This window comes from Silene latifolia, chromosome X (assembly GCF_048544455.1).
Source record: "Silene latifolia isolate original U9 population chromosome X, ASM4854445v1, whole genome shotgun sequence".
Lineage (NCBI taxonomy): Eukaryota > Viridiplantae > Streptophyta > Magnoliopsida > Caryophyllales > Caryophyllaceae > Silene > Silene latifolia.
In genome coordinates this window covers 343275087-343286099 of record NC_133537.1, presented here as the reverse complement: position 1 = coordinate 343286099, position 11013 = coordinate 343275087, and the positions used below count along the sequence as shown (strand labels likewise).

The window sequence follows — 11013 nt, the reverse complement described above, 5'->3', positions numbered from 1 at the left end:
TTAAAATAGGTAGGGTTTAGTAAAAGTAACATAAACTTTTAACGACGAACCAAAAATGGTAGTTTGAAATGTTTAGAAATTTTATGAATTGAAAAGTAACTTAGATATCATGAAAACAAGATACTCTAAGAGGGTTCAAACTTAACCAACAAAAGAGATATGATGAACTTCCTAGGAGAAGAGTTGGAATCGAATCTACAAGGATATCAAAGATTGAATTTCATAGGTTAACATCAAATTCTAAAGGAGGAGCAAGCATAAACGAGGAAGAGAGGTATGAACGGAAACACTTATGGTCAAAGAGGACGGGAAATTAGGCAACAAGGAAACACTAGATACTTAAATCTCGAACAACAAAGTCATCCCGAACGGTTCGAAAACTTCCTAACCACAAAACTCATAACCACATAACTCCCAAGCATTTCCTCAAAATACCCACACTTTACTCTTATGCTACCCCGTGGGTCAAGTAACTCCACCACAATTGTGATTCCATAACTCTCAAATATAAATCATCTATAAACGATTTCCACGAAAGATCAAAACTACTAAAACATTACACACACCTAACCAACTATCGACCACTAGGAGTTCTCACTATAGTAAAATCCTCAATCAAAGGTCAAAATCTTAAGGTCTTCATACTTTCTAACACTCCAAACCAAAATCTTATTCACACCCGAGTCCACAAGCATAGATGATCGCATTCCCCAAATCATAAAGACCACCAACCAAAAGTAAATAGGTTTGTCATACAATTTTTCCTACCCAACTCAACTCAAGTTCCACTTATCCAATTTTGACGAAATCAAGGTTCACAAAGAATCCTCAAAGAGCATCTCACTCACTCTACAACATAGCCAACAATGCCATCACTCCACTAAAGAGACAAAGAGTAATAACTAGGTCAAGAAATGATAGGAAATTTCAAGGGGATACATGAACATGACGAGGTGTGAGATTAAAGGAGTCAATAGTAAAGGTAACTAGTTAACACCAGTAAGAGACATTAGAATTAGAGAGGTATTCAAGGCAAGGAAACGACAAGTAAACTTTTATACTTAAGAAATAAATCCAATCAAGTATGAACGAAGGGAAGGAAGATGATTAAAGGTACGAGGGGGATTTTAGGGCTTAAACCACACACTTTCTAAGACTTAAGGTTCTCTCTAACAAGGTCACACCTATTAGGATATTGTGCCTTCATAACAAAACGACCAAATTCCAAAACGAGGGTCAAGGCAATTCATCTCATTCCTTATATGCAAGTCTCTCTTAAAGGGTTACACCTCTATGACTGATCAAGGTAAAAATAAACGCTTGCTTAAGGGTTGATACATTGGTTAGACTCATTGTTCACCTATCCTATCACGTATTAGGATATCCCTAAAGTAAGTCTACCACTCAAGTATAACAACGTCTCTTTATCTCAAGTTCTCGACAAAACCTCGATGTTTTAAAAACCAAAGAACGAATTAACAAAGACTTCTCAACAAAATCCTCAAGGGACAACTAATATCAAATCACATCACCATTCTATACGGGATCATTAACATCAAAAATGGGTTTTCTTCCAAATTCATATCCTAAACTTATCTCATTTTTACTCCTAAGGTAACGACACTCAACCTACTAAGCTTTCAAATCCCAAACATAACCAACGAAGCCAAGTTCTATAATTTTAATCACATAGGCAACTCATTCCTAACACAGAGAATCCACCAATCAATTACACTCACTTGTCCAAGGGACTAGGTATAAGAATCACTAAGTATGTCTCATCACATTACCTAAGTCTTTCTAACATCACGACCTCTCAAAACCGGGGTTAAGGGTCGAACACAAACAAACTCCACAAAGTTAAATTATCCGACCAAAGTTAACATTCCATAAGGCAAAGATGAAGGGGTACAAGAGGGCTCTTATAAGAGGAAAAGGTACAAAGACATCTTCCAGGATATGGGATAAGAGTTGCGAAAGGTATAGAAACACAAAGATAAGGGAATATGACAAGGTGCTCGAAGAGAGGGAGGTATCTTCAAGACGGTAAAGAAATCCTTCAAGAGAAAGAGATCCACAAGCAAGATGTTATGGAAGGAGAAGTAAAAACGAAGGATAAGTCGAGTGAGTACTAAACTAGTTCCCAAGGTTAAGCAAAAGAGAGCTTATGAAGGAAAGGATGAGCATCACAGGATAAAAGTAAGGAAAGGTGGATCAATGATAGAAAACACACCCATAACGGTGTCGGGAGGAACGGCGGTTCCGACTTGATTCTCGACAAGAGTGACGCTTCTTGCTCGGCTTCGGAGCATGAGGGAGAGGAGGAGGGATAGTCTTCTTCTCGGGGCAATTCCTGAAGAGATGTCCGGGCTTCTTGCAATGGTAACACTTCAAGGGCATAGCATAGCATCCAATCCCGGGGTGATAAGTTTGCCCACACTTGAAGCACTTGCGGTTCTCCTTAAGCCTATTAGTAGATGTAGGTACTTGTCCTTTCGGCTCTTGCACTATTGGCTCTTGTCCTCCATGGTCTTGTACTCCTTGTCCTTGGACTCTCGGCACCAACCTCTTCTTGCTAGGATATGACGAGGATGAGGGCACAGATGGCCTCTTGCCACGGCGGTTAGAGCGACGATTAACTTGAGCATTAGCATTCCGTTGATTCCGAAGAATTAGAGTAAGGGCTTCCATGATAGTATTCTCCACCTTGGTTGGTCGTACCATCTTCTCAAGAGACCAAAAGAGTCAACCATGTTAGCACCTAACAAATAGCATGCACAAAGAGACTACCAACTTAGGTTCTTAGTCCTACCCATCTCTCATTCATTATTCAAGGTCAAGTTCAAGGTTAAGTTCGGGGTACACGTGTGTGCGTCGGGAGCAACATATGCTCTGATACCAACTGTGACACCCCTCGATAGGGCATCAAAATTAAAGCGGAAAATACGAGATTTTTAAAACCTTTAAAAGCTTAAAGTGCGAAATCCACCATAAGTGATCGAACAAAAATGAAAAGAAAGATAATTAAGTTTTACAATTTAAAACAAGTGCGATGGGAAAAGATATCCCACGAATAAACACAAGTCTAACGATAGGTGAGTCTAAGCAACCTATAACTAAGGTCCAAGGGTCAACGTTCTCGCTAGCTCACACGTCTTCCCCATAATCTGCATCACAAACACCTGTCATTCATGTAAACATGAACGCCACGATCGATGGGGAGTAACTCGGGGTTCTCCCGGCCACCATATGTCGAAATGCACATAAGCAAGAACTTAATTAAACATATCGATCATGCATCATACTTGAATAATATGAACAAGGGAATATAACGATAATCATAACGATATAGGCATGTTGCATTCTTAATGAGATAGGCATCGAATCATATGAAGAAAGTAAATAACGGATCAATTAAATAGAAAATACATGGATGGAAACCAATAGCCATTCCTTTGAAAACCTCTTAACAACCATAGCACGGGACGTGGCTACTAATGTCACATTCATACTTATGGCTTACATCTCACCATAAGAACGGATGGGAACATCAATTCCGGCGATCATATCGCAACTAGGGGCTTGCATCTCACCACTAGTATCCGATAGGACCAAGACTCTCACAAACAAGCATAGAAGACGTGCACTCTCGTATATAAGAACACACCAATGACCGTAACAAGCAAGACATTTACAAAGGATTGACTCAAAACAAGACAAACCCGTAGACTCCAACCTCCTGGTAGGACGACGATCATAATACGGTCCTAGTCTAAATCGGCCGGACTCTCGGGATGGACGACACCCGATTCGACATACAATCCCAAATCGTATCCAAGACTCGATCCATGACACCTAGCCGTGCCCCAAGGTCGAGTAACCCCAAATCGGAACCATGGTACCTATCCGTACCCCAAGGTCCGAAGAGGCGGAAGGAAGATAGCCCAACTCGGAAACAATGGCACATAATCGTGACCCAATGTCCGAGGGCAAATAAATAAGGAATGTCGAGTAGTCACACAATGTAAACCGTCACACTCCGGTCACAAATACGAGTAACAATGATTGCACAAACATAACGTAAACAATTCATGTGAAGCATGTATGAACATAAGAGTATAATGATTACCGGTGCTCTCTCGGCGTGGGCAGCACCGCCCGCCCACCGGCAGAGGATTCATGCTAGGTGAAACAAGGCCAAAAATAGAAGTAGGTGTATTCTCTGCCGGTCCACCGGCTGCCGGCCCACCGGCAGGGAATACAGGTCAAAGTAAACAAGGTCAACATATGCTCAATGTGTATTCTCTGTCGGTGACCATTTGGCCGCCCCACCGGCAGAATACACCCTATAGCCAAATAAGCTCAACTTGCACATTATGTATTCTCTGCGCTTGACCGTGCCGCCCCACCGGCAGGAGTACACCCTATAAACAATTAAGTTCAACATTTCACATTGTGTATTCTCTGTCGGCTGACCGGCTGCCGAAGCCGCCGGGGGATACACCCTATTATAAAAGACACCAAAATTCCATGTACTCGCTGCCGGTTGGGTAGGCCGCTGCCGGCCCACCGGCAGGGGATCACAAAGGCTTAATTTTCTATTTTTACGAGTCGAAATGCAAAGATACGCGCGCCGGTTGGGTAGGCCGGCTGCCGCCCACCTACAGAGGATCACTGAACACGAAAAACTCATCAAACATCCATCTTAAGTCTTCGAAATTCAACCATCTTTCATTCAATCATTTCATACTTCTCTAATATGATGAATACTCGGTAAATTTAGCATGTTAGGATAATTTAAACATATGACATCAATTATGAACCTTAAAATAAGATAGCATGTCAACCAAACATATGAAAATGCTCATAAAACCACTTCATTCAACATAACAATGGAATGAAACATGAAAGTTACCAACTTTAACATTTGTATGCATCCAACCACACATAAAACACACAAATTTGACATGTAAGTCGAGTAACCCATCACCGTTACCTTTTTGCTCTTAATCTCTAATGTAATCGTCTCACAAGCAAGAATCCACTTCCGGGCCAACTAACCTTTCTCCTAGAAAGAAGGAGGGCGATGAGAGGAAGAGATAGACGCGAAAATCACTGAAAACCGATGAGAAATGAAGGTTTTATGGCCAATTTAGTGAAGAAGGTGGAAGTTGTGTAACAATGGTGTTGTGGTTGTGTGTTTGTTGGGAAATTTCAGAATTTAGGGGTGAGGGAGATGGAGTTGTGAGGGTTTAGTTGGGGGTTTTGTGAAGGGAAAAGAGAAGGGAAAAGCCCATAAGTTATAAAAAGCCCAACAGCTCAAATTGAGTCGGTATACACTAGAAGTTTCGTCTCAAGCCCACTACAACTCAAGACGGGGAATATTATTATTATTATTATTATTATCCGACCAAAATATTTATTTCACATAACTTAAGCTATAAAAATATAATATTTATAAAAAATCATGTTTAATAATGAAATCAATTAAATTAAATAATTTAAAATATAAATAAGACAATAGAACGGTTAATTAAATTATATTTGCCAAAATGGAAAATTCGCGGGTGTTACAGCCGGTGTGCCACAAACCAGCATTCGCCGAAACTCGGATTATCGTGAAAAATGTGTTAAAGCTCGTTATTTGAGGCTGAAATCGAACAGGTTGATTCCGAAATGAGCTCGGACGCGTGATTGAAAAACAGGGAGAAAAAGAAACAGGTTCCGGTACGACCTTCCGAACGGCTGAAATTGAAGTGTATAATACACGGTTTTTCGGGATTCAGGGGTCCCGGAATAAAATTCTCCGGAAATCACATAAAAAATTCCTCGGCTCAGATAAAGCGGCCACGCAAAGTTTGAGCACCAACGGAAGACATTTGGGGGTGCCGGTGTGCCACAAACCAGCATTCGCCGAAACTCGGATTATCGTGAAAAATGTGTTAAAGCTCGATATTTGAGGCTGAAATCGAACAGGTTGATTCCTAAAATGAGCTCGGACGCGTGATTGAAAAACAGGGAGAAAAAGAAACAGGTTCCGGTACGACCTTCCGAACGGCTGAAATTGAAATGTATTAATACACGGTTTTCGGGATTAGAGGTCCCGAATAAAATTCTCCGGAAATCACATAAAAAGTTCCTCGGGTCAGATAAAGCGGCCACACAAAGTTTCAGCACCAACGGAAGATATTTGGGGGTGCCGGTGTGCCACAAACCAGCATTTGCCGAAACTTGGTTTATCGTGAAAAATGTGTTAAAGCTCGTTATTTGAGGCTGAAATCGAACAGGTTGATTCCTGAAATCGAACAGGTTGATTCTTGAAATGATCTCGGACGCGTGATTGAAAAACAGGGAGAAAAAGAAACAGGTTCCGGTACGACCTTCCGAACGGCTGAAATTGAGGTGTATAATACACGGTTTTTCGGGATTCAGGGGTCCCGGAATAAAATTCTCCGGAAATCACATAAAAAATTCCTCGGCTCGGATAAAGCGGCCACGCAAAGTTTGAGCACCAACGGAAGACATTTGGGGGTGCCGGTGTGCCCGAGCAATTATTGAAACTCGGATTATCGTGAAAAATGTGTTAAAGCTCGTTATTTGAGGCTGAAATCGAACAGGTTGATTCATGAAATGAGCTCGGACGCGTGATTGAAAAAGAGGGAGAAAAAGAAACAGGGCCCAGTACGACCTTCCGAACGGATGAAATTGAAGTGTAATACACGGTTTTTCGGGATTCCGGGGTCCCGGAACAACATTTTCCGGAAATCACATAGAAAGTTCCTCGGGTCAGATAAAGCGGCCACGCAAAGTTTGAGCACCAACGGAAGACATTTGGAGGTGCCGGTGTGCCACAAACCAACATTCGCCGAAACTCGGATTATCGTGAAAAATGTGTTAAAGCTCGTTATTTGAGGCTGAAATCGAACAGGTTGATTCCTGAAATGAGCTCGGACGCGTGATTGAAAAACAGGGAGAAAAAAAAAACGAGGTTCCGGTACGACCCTCCGAACGGCTGAAATTGAAGTGTATTAATACACGGTTTTTCGGGATTCCGAGGTCCCGGAATAAAATTCTCCGGAAATCATATAAAAAGTTCCTCGGGTCAGATAAAGCGGCCACGCAAAGTTTGAGCACCAACGGAAGACATTTGAGGGTGCCGGTGTGCCACAAACCAGCATTCGCCGAAACTCGGATTATCGTGAAAAATGTGTTAAAGCTCGTTATTTGAGGCTGAAATCGAACATGGTGATTCCTGAAATGAGCTCGGACGCGTGATTGAAAAACAGGGAGAAAAAGAAACAGATTCCGGTACGACCTTCCGAACGGCTGAAATTGAAGTGTATAATACACGGTTTTTCGGGATTCAGGGGTCCCGGAATAAAATTCTCCGGAAATCACATAAAAAATTCCCCGGCTCAGATAAAGCGGCCACGCAATGTTTGAGCACCAACGGAAGACATTTGTCGGTGTCGGTGTGCCACAAACCAGCATTCGCTGAAACTCGGATTATCGTGAAAAATGTGTTAAAGCTCGTTATTTGAGGCTGAAATCGAACATGTTGATTCATAAAATGAGTTCGGACGCGTGATTGAAAAACAGGGAGAAAAAGAAACAGGTTCCGGTACGACCTTCCGAACGGCTGAAATTGAAGTATATAATACACGGTTTTTCGGGATTCCGGTGTCCCGGAATAAAATTCTCCGGAAATCACATAGAAAGTTCCTCGGGTCAGATAAAGAGACCACGCAAAGTTTGAGCACCAACGGAAGACATTTGGGGGTGCCGGTGTGCCACAAACCAGTATTCGCCGAAACTCGGATTATCGTGAAAAATGTGTTAAAGCTCGTTATTTGAGGCTGAAATCGAACAGGTTGATTCCTGAAATCGAACAGGTTGATTCATGAAATAAGCTCGGACGCGTGATTGAAAAACAGGGAGAAAAAGAAACGAGTTCCGTCGACCTTCCGAACTACAAAATTGAAGTGTATAATACACGGTTTTTCGGGATTCCGGGGTCCCGGAATAAAATTCTCTAGAAATCACATAAAACGTTCCTCGGGTCAGATAAAGCGGCCACGCAAAGTTTGAGCACCAACGGAAGACATTTGGGGATGCCGGTGTGCCAAAAACCAGCATTCGCCGAAACTCGGATTATCGTGAAAAATGTGTTAAACCTCGTTATTTGAGGCTGAAATCGAACAGGTTGATTCCTGAAATCGAACAGGTTGATTCCTGAAATGAGCTCGGATGCGTGATTGAAAAACAGAGAGAAAAAGATACAGGTTCCGGTACGACCTTCCGAACGGCTGAAATTGAAGTGTATTAATACATGGTTTTTCGGGATTCCGTGGTCCCGGAATAAAATTCTATGGAAATCATATAGAATGTTACTCGGGTCAGATAAAGCGGCCACGCAATGTTTGAGCACCAACGGAAGACATTTGGGGGTGCCGGTGTGCCACAAACCAGCATTCCCCGAAACTCGGATTATCGTGAAAAATGTGTTAAAGCTCGTTATTTGAGGCTGAAATCGAACAGGTTTATTCATGAAAAAAGCTCGGACGCGTGTTTGAAAAACATGGAGAAAAAGAAACAGGTTCCGGTACGACCTTCCGAACGGCTGAAATTGAAGTGTATAATACACGGTTTTTCGGGATTCCGGGGTCCCGAAACGAAATTCTCCGAAAATCACATAGAAAGTTTCTCGGGTGAGATAAAGCGGCCACGCAAAGTTTGAGCACCAACAGAAGACATTTGGGGGTGTCGGTGTGCCACAAACCAGCATTCGCCGAAACTCGGATTATCGTGAAAAATGTGTTAAAGCTCGTTATTTGAGGCTGAAATCAAACAGGTTGATTCCTGAAATGAGCACGGACGCGTGATTGAAAAACAGGGAGAAAAAGAAACAGGTTCCGGTACGACCTTCCGGACGGCTGAAATTGAAGTGTATAATACACGGTTTTTCGGGATTCCGGGGTCCCGAAACGAAATTCTCCGAAAATCAAATAGAAAGTTTCTCGGGTGAGATAAAGCGGCCACGCAAAGTTTGAGCACCAACAGAAGACATTTGGGGGTGTCGGTGTGCCACAAACCAGCATTCGCCGAAACTCAGATTATCGTGAAAAATGAGTTAAAGCACGTTATTTGAGGCTGAAATCGAACAGGTTGATTTCTGAAATCGAACAGGTTGATTCCTGAAATGAGCTCGGACGCGTGATTTAAAACAGGGAGAAAAAGAAACAGGTTCCGGTACGACCTTCCGAACGGCTGAAATTGAAGTGTATAATACACGGTTTTTCGGGATTCCGGGGTCCCAGAATAAAATTCTCCGGAAATCACATAGAAAGTTCATCGGGTAAGATAAAGCGACCATGCAAAGTTTGAGCACCAACGGAAGATATTTGGGGGTGCCGGTGTGCCACAAACCAGCATTCGCTCAAACTCGGATTATCGTGAAAAATGTGTTAAAGCTCGTTATTTGAGGCTGAAATCGAACAGGTTGATTATGAAATCGAACAGGTTGATTCCTGAATTGAGCTCGGATACGTGATTGAAAAACAGGGAGAAAAAGAAACAGGTTCCGGTACGACCTTCCGAACGGCTGAAATTGAAGTGTATAATACACGGTTTTTCGGGATTCTGGGGTCTCGGAATAAAATTCTCCGGAAATCACATAGAAAGTTCCTCGGGTCAGATAAAGCGACCACGCAAAGTTTGAGCACCAACGGAATATATTTGGGGGTGCCGGTGTGCCACAAACTAGCATTCGCCGAAACTCGGATTATGATGAAAAATGTGTTAAAGCTCGTTATTTGAGGCTGAAATCGAACAGGTTGATTTCTGAAATCGAACAGGTTGATTTAAGAATTGAGCTCGGACGCGGGATTGAATAACAGGGAGAAAAAGAAACAGGTTCCGGTACGACCTTCCGAACGGCTGAAATTGAAATATATAATACACGGTTTTTCGGGATTCCGGTGTCCCGGAATAAAATTCTCCGGAAATCACATAGAAAGTTCCTCGGGTCAGATAAAGCGACCACGCAAAGTTTGAGCACCAACGGAAGACATTTGGGGGTGCCGGTGTGCCACAAACCAGTATTCGCCGAAACTCGGATTATCGTGAAAAATGTGTTAAAGCTCGTTATTTGAGGCTGAAATCGAACAAGTTGATTCCTGAAATCGAACAGGTTGATTCCTGAATTGAGCTCGGACGCGTGATTGAAAAACAGGGAGAAAAAGAAACAAGTTCCGGTACGACCTTCCGAACGGCAGAAATTGAAGTGTATAATACACGGTTTTTCGGGATTCCGGGGTCCGGGAATAAAACTCTCCGGAAATCACATAGAAAGTTCGTCGGGTCAGATAAAGCGACCACGCAAAGTTTGAGCACCAACGGGAGACATTTGGGGGTGCCGGTGTGCCACAAACCAGCATTCGCCGAAACTCGAATTATCGTGAAAAATGTGTTAAAGCTAACCGTTATTTGAGGCTGAAATCGAACAGGTTGATTCCTGAAATCGAACAGGTTTATTCCTGAAATAAGCTCGGACGCGTGATTTTAAAACAGGGAGAAAAAGAAACAGGTTCCGATACGGCCTTCCGAACGACTGAAATTGAAGTGTATTAATATACGGTTTTTCGGGATTCCGGGGTCCCGGAATAAAATTCTCCGGAAATCACATCGAAAGTTCCTCGGGTCAGATAAAGCGGCCACGCAAATTTTGAGCACCAACGGAAGACATTTGGGGGTGCTGGTGTGCCATACACCAGCATTCGCCGAAACTCGGATTATCGTGAAAAATGTGTTAAAGCTCGTTATTTGAGGCTGAAATCGAACAGGTTGATTCATTAAATGAGCTCGGACGCGTGATTGAAAAAGAGGGAGAAAAAGAAACAGGGTCCGGTACGACCTTCCGAACGGCTGAAATTGAAGTGTATAATACACGGTTTTTCGGGATTCCGGGGTCCCGGAACAAAATTCTCCGGAAATCACATAGAAAGTTCCTCGGGT

At 42.6% G+C, this 11013-nt stretch overlaps 1 pseudogene; it reads left to right on the top strand.

The window, feature by feature from the left end:
• Positions 1 to 1900: 1900 nt before the first annotated feature.
• Positions 1901 to 11013, top strand: part of LOC141621086 (uncharacterized) — an 89470-nt pseudogene continuing 80357 nt past the window's right edge.